At 39.4% G+C, this 14,958-nt stretch overlaps 1 protein-coding gene across 5 annotated transcripts in view; it reads right to left on the reverse strand.

Moving 5' to 3' along the window:
* Positions 1 to 10,685, reverse strand: part of MOBP (myelin associated oligodendrocyte basic protein) — a 35,560-nt gene extending 24,875 nt beyond the window's left edge. For all 5 annotated transcript variants that reach the window (XM_033132940.1, XM_033132936.1, XM_033132939.1 and 2 more), the window contains exons 1-2: positions 10,605 to 10,685; positions 6,676 to 6,752 (exon numbers count right to left, since the gene is read on the reverse strand). The gene's annotated coding sequence lies outside the window, so the exon portion shown is untranslated. The remainder of the gene's footprint in view (positions 1 to 6,675; positions 6,753 to 10,604) is intronic.
* Between the last annotated feature and the right edge of the window lie 4,273 nt (positions 10,686 to 14,958).

Here is a 14,958-nt window from a genome sequence, read left to right on the forward strand (position 1 = left end):
TATTTTTATCTTCCTTCATGAAAATATGAGCTTCATGAGAGCAGCCACTTTGTTTTCCAGTCTACTTCAGTGCCTTCTACAGTTCTTAGCACACAGAGGGCCTTCAGTAAATATTAGTTATCACTGCATTTTAGTTTGTGGATATATACGTTTGTGGAGGTTGATGTGTGTCCTTTTTCCACTACTTTTTGCAGAGTGGAATAATTGGTAGACCACTCTTTCCATAGAGGACACAAAGAGCTTCCTCGTTCCTGTTTATCTGCTTCAGACTCTATTATCAGGGAGCATCATGATTTCTTCAACAAGTCTCCTATAGGTGAACAATTTGATTGTTTCCAGTCTGTTATGATTACAAATGATGCAGGAGTGAATGAAGTGGTGTACCCATCATTTCACACATGTGCAAATATCTGAGGGGTGAATATCTAAAAATGGGGTCAAAGAATCTATGCATTTGTCATTTTGTAGATGTTGATAGGTTTTTCCACTTGCTCTCCATGGGGTTTGTACGAATTATCATTCTACAAGCAACATATGATCATGCCCATTTCCCCATTACCTCAACAATTAAGTGGGTTATTAGAATCTCAGATTTTTGCCAGTCTAATAGGTAAAATATTTCATAATGCAAACTAGAGATGGTAAATCTCAAAATAGTTTAGATCTGGAAAGTCTGTAAGTATGGTTTACAGATTATAGTAACAGATTAAGGGGAAAAGTATGATCAGTAATAGAGTCTAAGAAAGCATTCACTGAAATTCAGTATCCACTTATGATAAATAATTTTAGAGTAGTGAAAAAGGAAAGGAATGCCCTTAACATTATAAAAAGCTGGCTACCAAAATATTTATAGTAACAGCTTACTGCTGGTGAAATCTTAGAAACATTTCATCCAAATCAGGCACCCCAAGAAGGATTATCATTACTACTATTCAACAGAGCACTTGAAATTTAAACCAATACAACAAACAAAACAACAAAAATAAATCAATAAAATACAACCAAAAAAATAAAACACAAAAATTATGATACGCTACAAACTATTAGAACTAAAACGACAGTCCAAGGAGATTTCTGGACCCAAGATCGATATACTATGATCAAAATCATTTCTATAGATCAGGAAGATCCAATTAGAAAATGTAAAATAAAAAAAGCTATTTACACTGGTCACAAAACCACAGGACACCTACCGGTAGAAATATAACTGATGAAAGAACTGTAAGACCTTCAAGAAGAAATTTGCAATTCCTTTTTGAAGGCTGTAAAATATTCAATATCATAAGTATGCTGAATATCTCCGAATAAATCTATAAGTGTAATGCAATTCTAATAAATGTCATATTTCATGTAATTGATAAGATAGATCCCATAGTTATTACAGAAGATTAAGAACCAAGATGAGCCAAGACAATTTTGAATAAGAATCAGGTCTTGTCCCACCAAGTTCCCACACTCATTATAAACTATACTAATTAAAACAGTAGAGTATTGGCTTGGAAATAGACCAATAGATCAATGGGACAGAATAGAGCCCAGAAACAGACCCACGTGTGTATAGTATTAGGTTGGTGCAAAAGTAATTGCAATTTTTTGCAATTATTTTTAACCTTTGAAACCGCAATAATTTTGTACCAACCTAATAACATGGTTCCTAACAGAGGGGGCATTGTTTTATGGGAAATGGATGAATTACTCAAAAGAGAGACAAAGTGAAAATAGACCAAAGACCCCAATAAGAATAAAAATAGCAAACACAAGTCAGGAGATATTATTCAAGGGCTTTATGTATTTAACTCATTTAATCCTCACAACCTCAGAATAGCACCATTTTGCAAATGAGAAAGCTGAGGACATAAAGGACCCCAAGAGCCCAAGCAAGGTAGACTAGTCTACATTGCTAACCCTGAACCATGCAGCTTCTAACATGGCAGAGGTGAAGAGGAGAGAAGGAAATCAAAGACGATGGTTTTTATAGAATAAAAGATACCACGAAGTTGCAAGTGAAAAGAGCTGTACCAGTAGAGAAGAAATTATACTAACACATAAAAGTATAAAGTGTTAATAATCAAAATGTTTAAAGAAAAAACAAATTATAATTTTTAAAAAAAAAAACAGGCAAATAATAGAAAAAGATGAATCTTTAAAAGGCAGTAATCATATACAAATATGATTAACTGTAAGACTAAAGAGAAGGGAAATGGCAGCGAGGAAGTATCATTCCGATTAGTCCCCAAAAGGGGGGGAGGTGACGTTACAGGGTGGGGAGAAGGCAGCCAATCAGAGCACCGGAGAGGGGTGCACGGGGCAGAGACATTCAGCAAACAGGAACTGGGCTGGAGCTCGCCGCCAGGAACCATCCCAGCGTGTGAGCCCTAGGCTGTCAGAAGGACGCCCGTGGCTTCCTGCAAGTGAAGAATGCATGCGGGAGCTGCTTCTGGAACTAAAACTGGGGGTTCAAAGCTTCCACTCCAGGCCCTAGCTTCTTTCATCTCCCACATCTTTCCAAAGGCTGCTGAGCCCCAACTCCTCTGCTATGAAAAGCATCACTGCAGAGCAAATTCACTCCACATTCACCACCTCCCTTAGAGACGTTGAACAGGTTCTAAAACCTTGCTATTTCCCCCTCAGTTCAAGAGCTAATGCTTTCCTCTGAGTGCAGATTTGCACAGTAAAAGACAACGGCTGCCCTGTTGACCAGTCCACAGCAGCAAAAATACATGTAGGAAGTGAACTTTGGTTATAAGTACTACCCTGTTTCCCCAAAAATAAGACCTAGCCGACAATCAGCTCTAATGTATCTTTTGGAGCAAAAATTAATATAAGACCCAGTTTTATTTTACTACAAGACCGGGTATAATATAATATAATGTAATACCAGGTCTTATATTAATTTTTGCTGCAAAAGACACATTAGAGCTGATTGTCCGGCTAGGTCTTATTTTCGGGGAAACACGGTACACGCTGTCTCTAAGGATATCTTTATCTACCTACTTGTCCTGGTTTATCCATTTGTGCCCTTGGCAACCAAAATGTTTACATATTAGTACAATGAACATTAAACATTAGATTCTTGTTTGCAAACCAGTTCCGGGTAAGGAAAACGTCATAGAGATACTGATTTTCAATCAGGGTGCTTTTACCCAGAGAGCAGCATCTTGCCAAAATCCAATACCGATTCGAGGACCTGCAGAGGCTATGAAAACATAACAGCGTAAGCAGGTCCCGATTGTCTGGGAATTGACAATCCATTCGGGAGACAAAGCAAAGCCCTCACTGCTTTGCTTTGCTCCTTCAACGAGGACAAATTAAAGTGGACCAAGGACCACACTGCCCACAGAGTTCTGCAAAAGCCCTTTCTGACTGAACAAACATTACCTCTGACTTCGGCTAGTCTAGAGGAGGGACCAGGTGTGATCCACGATTGGTATCCTTAGCATACAGACAATATACTTAGCAAATGTTTTAGGAGTGAAAACCTGCTGATTATAGTGAAGCCAGATAAACATGTTAAAAGTAAAGTAATTCTGTTATTCTGTTAACATCCAAAATTATACAATCCATTGTTTTAGCTTATGGACATATGAACTTACACTAGAACTGTATGTGGATGAATAATTCGTAATTTTTTACAGATAGGGAAAGGACCCAGGAAAAGGAACCAAAGGCATGAGTTTGTCTCCTTGTTTGTCCATCCCCCTACTCAGAAACTTCGGAGGTTCTCCCCAGTTACAGAGCAAAGTCCTGCTTCTTAGTGAATATGGCACACAAGACCCCTCCTGCCCACTTTTCCCCTTTATCTCCCACCACCACCCCTCACTGCTATAGGTCAGAAACATCAACCTGTGATCAAAAGATGCCCCTTTGAACATGCTGTTCCCTTCTCCTGGAATGCCTTTTCCCCACCATGTTTGTGCAGTGAACTTCTCTTTATCCTAAACAACCCGGTTAAGGTCTCACCTAGTCACAGGACCCGCCCCTCCTTTGGGCTATCTCTATAATTTGTACATACTTCTATTGGTGGACACACCATACTATGTTACAATAACGTGGCTGTGTGGCTGTGATCCAAGCCTGAGCTCTTTGAGGAAAGGGCTTCTGTCTAATCCAAAGGGTTCTGCTGTGCCCTCTGCTCACTGAATGAGTGTTACCTATGATTGAATTGAAGGTGCCTTTAAAAAATCCCCGGGTGCCTCTGTTCCCCGGGGTGTTATGTAGAACTCAGGCTGCTTTTGTCAGATTCCAAGCAGGGTTATTTTAAGAATTAAGGTTTTAACATAAAGTGGTCTCTCAGTAGAAAATATTTCTTCAAGGTGTGCTTAGTTTTACAATCATTTGTCTTTCTTAATCTGTTTGTGATGTACGAAATAAGAATTGTGTTTCTCCCTCTCTGAAAATGATGGGATTTTGAATGTACATATATGTAGGTAAAACAAATTCTCTCTCAGAATTCTTCTGGGATGAAAGAGAAGCCAACCAATCGTCCAGATTTGCATTTTCTTATAACCTAAGTGTTAATTTGGGCTATGGTCCTAGCAGGGGGCTAAAGGAGAGAACCTAGATCACCTGATGGGCTGCTGTATCGCACCACTGGTAGCTAGTGGAAGGTGAGACCTGCTACAGGGCCTTGGGTTCTCCAAGGGTGTCAGTTTCGGGGAAACAAAGAGACCAGGCTGGAGACCAGCTAAAATCAGCACTGGATTGCTGGCCACCCCTTTTCCTAAATTTTGAGTCCAAGGCCATCATCTGAGTCACCCAATGGCAGTTACACTGGTAGACTGCTTCGGTTGGATGATATGCAACTTATCTTTGTTCCATTTTGTAATTTATATGCCTCTATCTTTATATTTACCACGTTGTATTGAAATTATTCATTTATTTTTAAAAAAAAGCAAGAGGAAGAGTCAAGGGGGACTGTAAGGTATGTAGTTTGAGCAACTAGGTGGGTGGTGGAAGCATCTACTGGAGATGAAGGTTTGGGGAAAGATGCAGAGTCATGAGTTGAGTTTCGGATGCATTCGAGTTGAGGTGTTAGAAGGGCATCTGGATGGAGACATCAAGTAGAAAGTTGAGAGATATCTGGGCGGGAATAGAATTTGAAAGGTGGAATTGAAGCCATGAAGATGGATGTGATGCCCTTGGTGGCAGAACGTAGAATGAGAAGAGGGTGTGACTATGCTTTGGGGCACTCCCACGTTTACAGGTTAGAGGGATGAGGAGTGATTGGCAAAGGATAAAGAGAAGAGTCAGAGAGGAAGGAGGGAAACTGGAACATGTGGTATCATGGAAGCCAAAGGGAAGGAAGCCAGAAGAGGGAGTGGTCAACTTTGCAGAATGATTCTGAGCTGTGGTGTGACGTGAAGATATGAAGAGTACATGAGATTCAGTGACATGGAAATAGTTAGTGACTTTAACAAGAAGTGTTCCCATGGAATGATTAAAACAGGAATTAGAGGGTTTGTGGGAGGAACGGTAACTGAGGATTTGGAGAGAAAAACTATAGTCAACTCAGGCCAGAAGTGTGAGAATGAAGGGGAGCAGAGTCATGGTAGCTAGAAAAGAGTTTTCCAGAGTGTTTTTTGAGGGTGGGGTGGGGTGAGGGGGCGGGGTGTTGTTTTTATTGTTTTTGAGGATGGAAGAGGGGTGATTGGTTAGTTTGTTGATTTTTGTTTTTGTTATGACGAGAGCATACGTAAGTGCTGATGGGTAGGGTCTAGTAGCGAGGAAAAGATTGAAATAAAATCCGAAAGTGGAAATAATTAGTATTCTTGAGGGAAAAAAAGGAGATGGAATGCAGAGCATCTGTAGAATGGTTGGCCTTTGTTGGAAGAGGGAAAACAGTTGGCTGTATGAAGTTCCCATCTAATACCTTTCATTTGTCCAGGGAAGTGGGAAGTGGGAGCTGAGAATGAGAGAGCTGGAGATTTCAGAATAAAAATGGGGTTTAAAATAGATTTTGCACAAGTTTGGAGACCAAGTTGCCACATAGTTTTGATTGACAGCCTAGTTGTAATTTGTAGTGGTGCCAATTGCCTACACTGTGCTTTTCTCCAACTGTCCTCAGCAGCTTGGGTGCAGACATGGAGAAGACAAATAGTTTCATCCAGGCTTGGGATTTGCCAAAGAATTTGCAAGAGAATAATTGAAGTGATGAATCCTAGAATCGATCCATAATGAGAAGAAAATAGAGAAGGGTGAGGATGAATGGGTAGGTGACTGGATTCTTAAATGAATGGACAGGTGGAGGGGCAAATCAACTCGCAGTACTGAGTGGAAGAAGAGTTGTAGTGGGGCACTTAACAAAGCAAGTGAAAGAAAGGAGGTTGTGAATGAGTTCCTAGGTGTTTGCACTATTTGATTCATAGACGGAGTAGTTTCAAGTATTGACAAGTTCCACTCATGACAACGAATGATTGAGGCAGAGTGCATAGTATCTGGTGGCTTAGGTCATACTACCTCTGATGTATAGATTTTTTTTTTTCAAATTTCTACTCCCAAAACCTAGAAAACTGTGAAACACCTGAAATAGTTATTTAAAGTTTTTAACTCTTACTCAAAGTTTGATTGCTTAGTCTTTTGCTGATTCTGCATTCTACTTTGACATTCTGAATACTAGAAATCAGTATACAATAATTCAGATGCAGATCTAAAACAATATAAGGCATTCATTTGTACCTGTATTTTCATCCGTACACATCTGATGATTAGATCTCTGTTATGAGCTTGTCTTGGTATCATTTGCTTCTTTTTTTTCCTGAAAGAGAGGCAGTACAATGTGTCCTGGTTACTAATTTAATGTTTTGGTTACTTAGGTTGCAGTTAATTCAAGTGCATTATACACAGAGCTTCGCTCTCACAGTTCTAGGATCTTGATGATGGATATAGATGCTGTCAGTCAATTGGAGGGTAGGGGAAAGGTTTCACAGTAATCACAAAACACATGCAAACTTTTTAAAGCCCATCTTTTCATTACAGAAGAAGAAGGCTGTATGTCCAGTTAATTCACTGTCATTAAGTAAAAAATCTTTAGTCATTTCTGCTAGTACATCTGAGCTCTATAAACCTGATTTTTGCTTCACCACTAATAAATGAAATTTCTGAAATGAATGAAATTTCAGGTCTGTATCCAAACATGCAAGTGTTCGCAATTAAGTAAAACACCTGAAGAAAGAAGTTGAAGAACTGTCTCTCCCCTCCAGCTCCGGAAGAGAGATGTGTTTTTTGTGTTATAAACACAGTGAGGGAGTCCAACTTGATAAAGCATTCAATTGAGAACTTCAAAATATCCATCTTGTTTTCCCATGCAATATGGAGGTTTATGCGATTATTCATAGCCATTGTCCCATACTTTTAAAATATATATCAGATCTTTGAAGTGATATTTGGACAAAGGGGTCTTATAAGATTATGAAGATTCTAGACACAAAAATAACCTCCAAAAGAAACCTCTTATTCTGATTGGTTGTCTTTGTTGACAACTGCTAAACGGGGAAAAGAGCTTAAGCAGAGAGAAGAAGAAACAGAGATCAGAGTTAGGGGTTGCTAAGACTGCAGGGATCTGAAGAGGGTGGAGGGAAGAGTAACAAACAGTAGGGAACTACTAAGAAGATAGTTTCTCTCAGATACTTAGCCAATATCAAAATTGTGCAATTGCAGAGTGAGACTGTGGGAAGCCTAAGAAAAAACAGTTGCTAAGAGGCTGATAACTGAGCAGAAATACCGCAAACTTCTGGCCTCAGTTGACTATAGTTTTTCTTTCCAACTCCTTAGTCCCTGTTCCACCCACAAACCCTCTAATTCCTGTTTTAATCATTCCATGGGAACACTTCTTGTTAAAGTCACCACTTATTTCCATGTCACTTAATCTAATGTACTCTTCATATCTTCACATCACACCACAGCTCCGAATCATTCTGCAAAGATGACCACTCCCTCTTCTGGCTTCCTTCCCTTTGGCTTCCATGATACCACATGTTCCAGTTTCCCTCCTTCCTCTCTGACTCTTGTCTTTATTCTTTGCCAATCACTCCTTGTCCATCTAACCTGTAAATGTGGGAGTGCCCCAAAGCATAGTCACACCCTCTTCTCATTCTACATTCTGCCACCAAGGGCATCACATCCATCTTCATGGCTTACCCTGCCTTGCTCAGTCCTCCCTGCAAAAGGGATACAGTAGAGTCTCTGGCCCATGCTTTCCTCGCTCTTTCTGGCTCTTGACTGACCCTGGTGCTTCCCCATCAGGCCCTTCTTGGTCTCATATGCCCCCTCCTCTTGGGAACTGTGAGTAACAAGCTATCTTTTCAATGGCAGTCATCTCTGGATCTGCTGGCCTCACCATACCTAAACAGAAACAAAATTCCAGGTACATTTAACAAGATATTGGTCCCTTAACCACCCAGAGCACAGCTAGTACCAAGTTTTTACCTAACGCATTATAACAGAAGCACCAGAAGCCACAGAGACCTGCCCCGCCCATAGAAGAGACCACTCTTGGAGCCCACGTGACGGAACCTAATCCTAGGGTTCCCTAGGGTTCCAGACTTCCAGGTTGTGGAAAGCAACTCAAATCCTATCCACAAAATTCTCCGGGCCTTCCAAGTCTTCCATGCCCTGACCCCCAATTCTTTTGACTGAGCGAGAGAAGGAGGCCCTCATTTTCCACCCCAGAATGGCCCATCATAGGAACACATCATGCTTTAAGTAAAAAACACTTTCTCAAACTCCAGAGTGACTTCTCTCGCCCAGATAAGACAATCAGAATAGCTAATGCTGCATTTTCCTAAAAGCTGAGTTCCTCAAGCTGAAATAGCACCTCGTGCAGAACTCCAAACTTCTCATTTAATTCCATATGTAGGATTGAAAGTACTTATCTACCTCATCCAGGAAATAGTCCTGTTAAAGTCATAATACATTCACTTGACTACAAAGATCATATAACCAATTCATCAATTTCCCCACATTTATGATGATTATGATGACTTCAGAGTTTTCTCTGAGGAGAAACATGGATGATTTATATTTGTATATCTAAAGAGACTATTTTAAGAATCGTAAAACTGCCAGCCACCTCCAAACAGACATTTTCCCACTTACAAACAAACAAAATGAAAGTTCTTTCTATCAGGTACCCTGTCAACATGCTAAAAGGGGCCAGCAAGCCTGGAGTGGCTATTTAGGACAGCTCTTTGTTGAACTGTATCTGTTTTCAGCAGATTGTTTTGCTTAGAAAGGAATTTCCACATTTATGAATTGAATACTCACAGCGTAATAGACATGAATTCAACACATACAAAGAATCTAGGTTAAATACCTCACTTTAAACCTTTCAAGTTCACTTACGTATCAGTGTAATTACCATTTATGAATAAAGGGCCGCGCTTATACATTTCTGGTGAATTTTGGGAATTATCAATACAAAGTCTTGGGCTTTCAATTTTTCTATTTTCTTGTAGGATTTTAGGTACTCATTTAAAATCCCAGTTACTATTAGATAAACAAGAATTAAAAGTTTGTACAGTCAGATTTAGGTTTTAATTTGTAAATGTATGATCTCAAATGCAAGCATATCTTTTCCAAAACTGCATAATCTGGGCCTAATCACGAGAAAACATCAGACCCAAACTGAGGGACCTTTGGCAAAAAAGCAGGCCTGTACTCTTCAAAATTGTCAAGGTCATATCAAGGTCTGTCAATAGTTCTTTCTCCATGTTAATTTCCAGATTTTGACCATGTCTGTAATTTAATCTCAAATGGCTCAGAAAAATATATATGTGTGTGTACACAGAGAAAGAATGATAAAGCAAATGTTGTAAAATGTAAACATTTGAACAATCTGGATACATCTGGAATTTTTGTATTATTTACAATTTTTCCGTACATGTGAAACAATTTTTAAAATCCACTCACCAAGGCATTCTCCTGCTATTCTAAATAAACATAAAATAGCATAGCTGAACATCTGACAACAGTCTGTTTTCTGCCTCACTGATTTATTCACAAAGCATTCTTTTCCCCAATTTCTTCCTAGAACTCCAGCCAACTTCATGACTTTATTCCCCTGACACAATCTTTTCTTTCCTTTTTCTATCAACCACAAAACTGACAAAACCCTGATTTCTGAGATTCTGTACAAGATAAAGCATGAATGCATTTCCAGTTAAGGTTTCTAATCTATAGGGAGCAAAATTCTTACAAGATTTGGACTTCATTGTTCTATTAGTATCCCCCACACATAAACCCCGCTGTGTGTGGGAAGGCATTGTTCCTAAATAAGAAGAAAAACTCATTTTCAATCATAATAATAAAAGAAGAAATAGACAAAAAAGAAGCCATTCGCCCCATTGATCTAGCTCCAGGAACATGGAGCTGTATACCTGAGAGAACCTGAGTTAGCCTCTCCCAAGGCTCAGCCAGTTCCCAAACATTAGCCAGAACATTCCAGGAGGGCTCTCTACCCACATCAGCATAAACTTGGTGTCCTCTGTTCTTGTTTTCTCCATCCTTTTATGTCCTCCCAATCTTGGCTGCTATATAAGTAAATGGCCCATACAAAAATGTGCACTTGCCACTTGAAGATGAAGATGAAAACCAATGGAATCCCCTTACCTTCAAGTAGCAGTTGTGTGAAACAGCTTCCACGTCTGTACCAGGTCCCTGGGGAGGTTGAGGATACTCAAAGCCTGCAGAATATATAGGGAGAGATTATATATCCTGGGTTCTCATTACACAAGGTGTTTTTGATGGGTCCTCAGCCAAGATCCACTTAAAAACAAAAGCTACACAAAGACTACAAAAAGGCCACACAAAGTTTAAACAAAAGGCTAAAGAAAGGCCAAACAAAAGCCAAAGAAAGTTTAAACAAAGAGTAAAACAAAGACAAAACAAAAGGCTAACAAAGACCAAAACAAAGACCAAAACAAAGGGCAAAAGAAAATCTAAACAAAAGCTATATGGTTGTAGCTTAGTAAGAACCATATCTCACACACATACACACACACTCACAAACCACAGCTATACTACATCCCCACACACACTCATATATTCCGGTCTCCCACGTTCCACAGCCCACGTAATTAATGCCTCATGACAAACCCCTCACCAAGGCTCTCTCCACACCACTCTAACCTATGTCAAACCACACGCCAGTTCCAACCACACCACACCACACCCCAGCTCACCCCACCACACCACACCCCCTTCCGCCAATGTGGTACCCCCCACAACAACCATCTCACCCCCCCATGCAGTGCCTCACCACACATGCCACAAGCCAAACCCACAAGCCGTGAACAGAATTGGAATAACACTGACAAACTCTTATCTTTGGGATCCTGTTGTTACACTCTCCGCAGAGTAAATAGCTGTCCACACTCTCCTCCCTAACATATCCCGCATAAACACACACACACACATACACACACCCGACTAACATTCACACATACATTCCCTCACATAATTTAACAAGAGTACCTCAGTCTAGTGACAACTGAGATTGGTTCTGGAAGATTCTATAACAGTTACCATTTGCATTCAAATTTATGAAAGTTTTTAAAAAACATCTCTTGTGGTAGATGATTTCTGTAAATGATAAATCTCATTCAATTAACATGATAATATTGGCTTCAGTCTCAGATATCGGCATTGTCTTATCATTTTTCTAAAATTTGGGGTCACACCATTGAGTCCTACTATTATGTGCCTCTGTTAAATTTCACGGGTCCTATAACCCAGAGCTTTTGCTAAATTTCATTTTATACGCATATGTGTAGAGCTACATACTAATGATTTGAAAGATGAAAGGATATTTCTGAAACTAATCCAACCATCAGCAGCCATAGCTCCCTGCATGACGGTGAGACACAAATGCCAACATTGTCATTAAGTTTCCTTTTAGGTTCTTGTCACAGTTTATGCAAAAAAGAATCATCCTAGGGGACCTTGAAGAGGCAGTCCAATGAGACGGCAAACATCCAATATACATCTCATCATATACTGACTTCATGACTAACTAAACATCCGTGGTCTGAGTAACCAGTTGTACGTGTTTGCTGGTTGATTCACTCCTGCTGCAAGGCCAGCCCTTTGCTTGTGCTGCGGTGGTTGTGTTTGAAGGATGAGAGCAGACCCAGGTGGTTCAGAGCATGGGCTCTGGAGGTCTCAGGGATAGTCACTCGGTCGGTTAAGATGTCACACTGATTGGAATCGTGCATGGCACATAAAGCTGCATCAATGTTAGCTATTGTGGTTCTGGCCCTAAAGAAGCCTTGCAAAACGGGTGGGCAGCAGTTATAAGGACACACTTCTTAGTTAGAAAACAACGGGAGATGAATTCAGGCTCTGGTGAAAAAGTGTAAGATAAAAGCAGACTAAATTTTAAGCAATATTGGAAGACATAATAGTAGCAATATGGACCTAAGAGCATTGTGGGAAATTCACATAGTTCAAATGGTGTAGTTAGGCAGTTTCTTAATACTATGGTGTGCATCTAATTAGGATCGACTAATTTTACCCCAAATTATTTATTTTCATCAAAGAAAGCAATCTTGAAACTTCTAGATATCTGTGGTATTAAATATTTTTATTATTTTTATTTACTTGTTCTTCTGGCAGATCAAAAGGGATGTTTGGATATTTCTGATGTGAAGTAAATATATAGAAAATAATGGACTAGTTGAAACACTTTATAAATTTACATGCAAATGAGTTGGAAAAACCCACTACTGTTATTGTGATTACTTTTTTTGAAGTGTACAAGGAGGGTTTATTTTTTGATTGCTAAACATTTAATAAAGTGATACTTTTCTTATTAAAAATGTACAAGATAGAGTGGGTAGATTATAAAGATTCATCTTTGTTAAAGGACTCTACTTGTCAAACTTTTATGAAAAAAGTCTTTAATGGCAATTTTTTATGGAGTCCCATCTCATATCTTCTACCCCATGATATATGGAGTGACATATAATTTATGCAACCAACATATGGAGGTCCCACAGAACACTCATTATGTCATCTCTTTTTATTCCTATTTAAATTTTGGTGTTTGCCTCTCATGTAGTGATATTCTCAGACCCAGAAAATCAACTTAGGAGGCCACATTTGAGTCAATGTCATTCCTTTGAATGGCAGAACTCCAAGGGGACTCAAGGCCAAAACTAAGTAACTTGTTACCATTATAGGTAATTTCTCCATAGAACCTTCGGCTGCAAATGACAATCCCCACGTGTTATAGGCTGAATTGTGTCCCCTCCAAGTTCATATTTTGCAGACCTAACCCCTAGTACCTCAGAATGTCACCTTGCTTGGATACAGGGTCTTTACAGAGATAATTAAGTTAAAATGAGGTCATTAGGGTGGGCCGCTAATGTCCTTACAAAAAGGGGAAATTTGGACACAGAAACCCTGATAGAAGGGAAGACGCAGGGAGAAGATGGTCTACAAGCCAAGAGGAGCGATCTAGAACAGATCCTTCTCTCCAGTCCCCAGAAGGAACCAACCCCATGACATCTTGATATCACACTGCTAGCCTGTTTCACACTGTGAAACAATAAATTTCTGCTGTTTAAGCCACCCAGTTGTACTACCGTGTTTCCCCGAAAATAAGACCTAGCCGGACCATCAGCTCTAATGCTTCTTTTGGAGCAAAAATTAATATAAGACCGGGTATTATATTATATTACATTACATTACATTATATTAAAGACCCAGTCTTATAGTATATTAAAATAAGACCGGGTCTTATATTAATTTTTGCTCCAAAAGATGCATTAGAGCTGATGGTCCGGCTAGGTCTTATTTTCAGGGAATCATGGTATGTGGTACTACATTATGGCAACCCTAGCAAACTAATACACCAGTTTCTATAAGTATATTAATTGGTATTTATCAAAATAATACTTGCAAAAGTCATGATAGTATTAAAAGGCTTATGTTGAAAAACAATAGCGCTTTTTGCCACGTCATCCCACTCCTTTATCCCACTCACCAAAGGCAACCACGTTTAACTTCTTTTAGCTATTTTTTCTCTATTTATTCCAATATTGTTAAATGACTCACAGAAACAGCCACTTATGTGCTCATTTATTGTAGGCTATTGGCTTCCTATTGAGGGTTTAATTTTCTTACAATCTAGTCCTTCCTCTCCCTTTTCCCTCACCCACTGAACAGTTATATCAGTATTTATATTATTATAAACATGTAAATATTCCTACACAATCTTGTGATCAATTATGATTGTTTCCTTTCTTTGTACAATTTTGTTTTTCCTGGAGTTAATAATTGTTCTGTTTTTGCTTTCATTTAATTTGCTTACTTTTTTATTTATTTATGACACATTTTTTCCAAATATTCAAACAGATCTGTCCAGTAACTATTAATTTTTTCAAGCATTCTGATATGTCAGATAATTGTTTACTTTTATTGTCTTCTGTAATCCTTGATTTTCTTGTTCTGTTCTAGACTGGTTGTTCTCTAAGCCTGATGAAGGACTGACTTTCCCTTCATTGCTTTGCTGTGCTAAAATTAGAGTCGTAAAATATTTTTACAAGCACAGGGCATGTTGATGAGCGATGTAATGGGCAGCCATGCTGGCCTTTCCTTGGGCAGACCTCAAAATCTAAGTAGCTGGAAGATTTTCCATGATCATTCAGTTTCTTCAAGGAAGAGCAATCCATTTTATAGCTTGGCAGCAGTAGGGAAGTCAGGGGAGTTTGAATATCTTGCTAATGATATTCTGCGATCAAGGTGGGTAAGGGACCCATATGAATATGTGGACTTGTCCCTTTTCTAAGCCCTGCCCATCATCCCTGCCCTCCACAGTTTGAGTCTGGAAATTTCTTCAGAATGAACTTCCAGTGAGCAAGTTCGTACGGTGAACCTGGGAATCTATTTGGAGTGTGCAGCTTCCCCAGGCCTCAGCCCTGCTTTCCACTCTACCTGGCACTCCACGGGTAGAAACTGTTG

Source organism: Rhinolophus ferrumequinum, chromosome 17, assembly GCF_004115265.2.
Source record: "Rhinolophus ferrumequinum isolate MPI-CBG mRhiFer1 chromosome 17, mRhiFer1_v1.p, whole genome shotgun sequence".
In the NCBI taxonomy this organism is placed as follows: Eukaryota; Metazoa; Chordata; class Mammalia; order Chiroptera; family Rhinolophidae; genus Rhinolophus; species Rhinolophus ferrumequinum.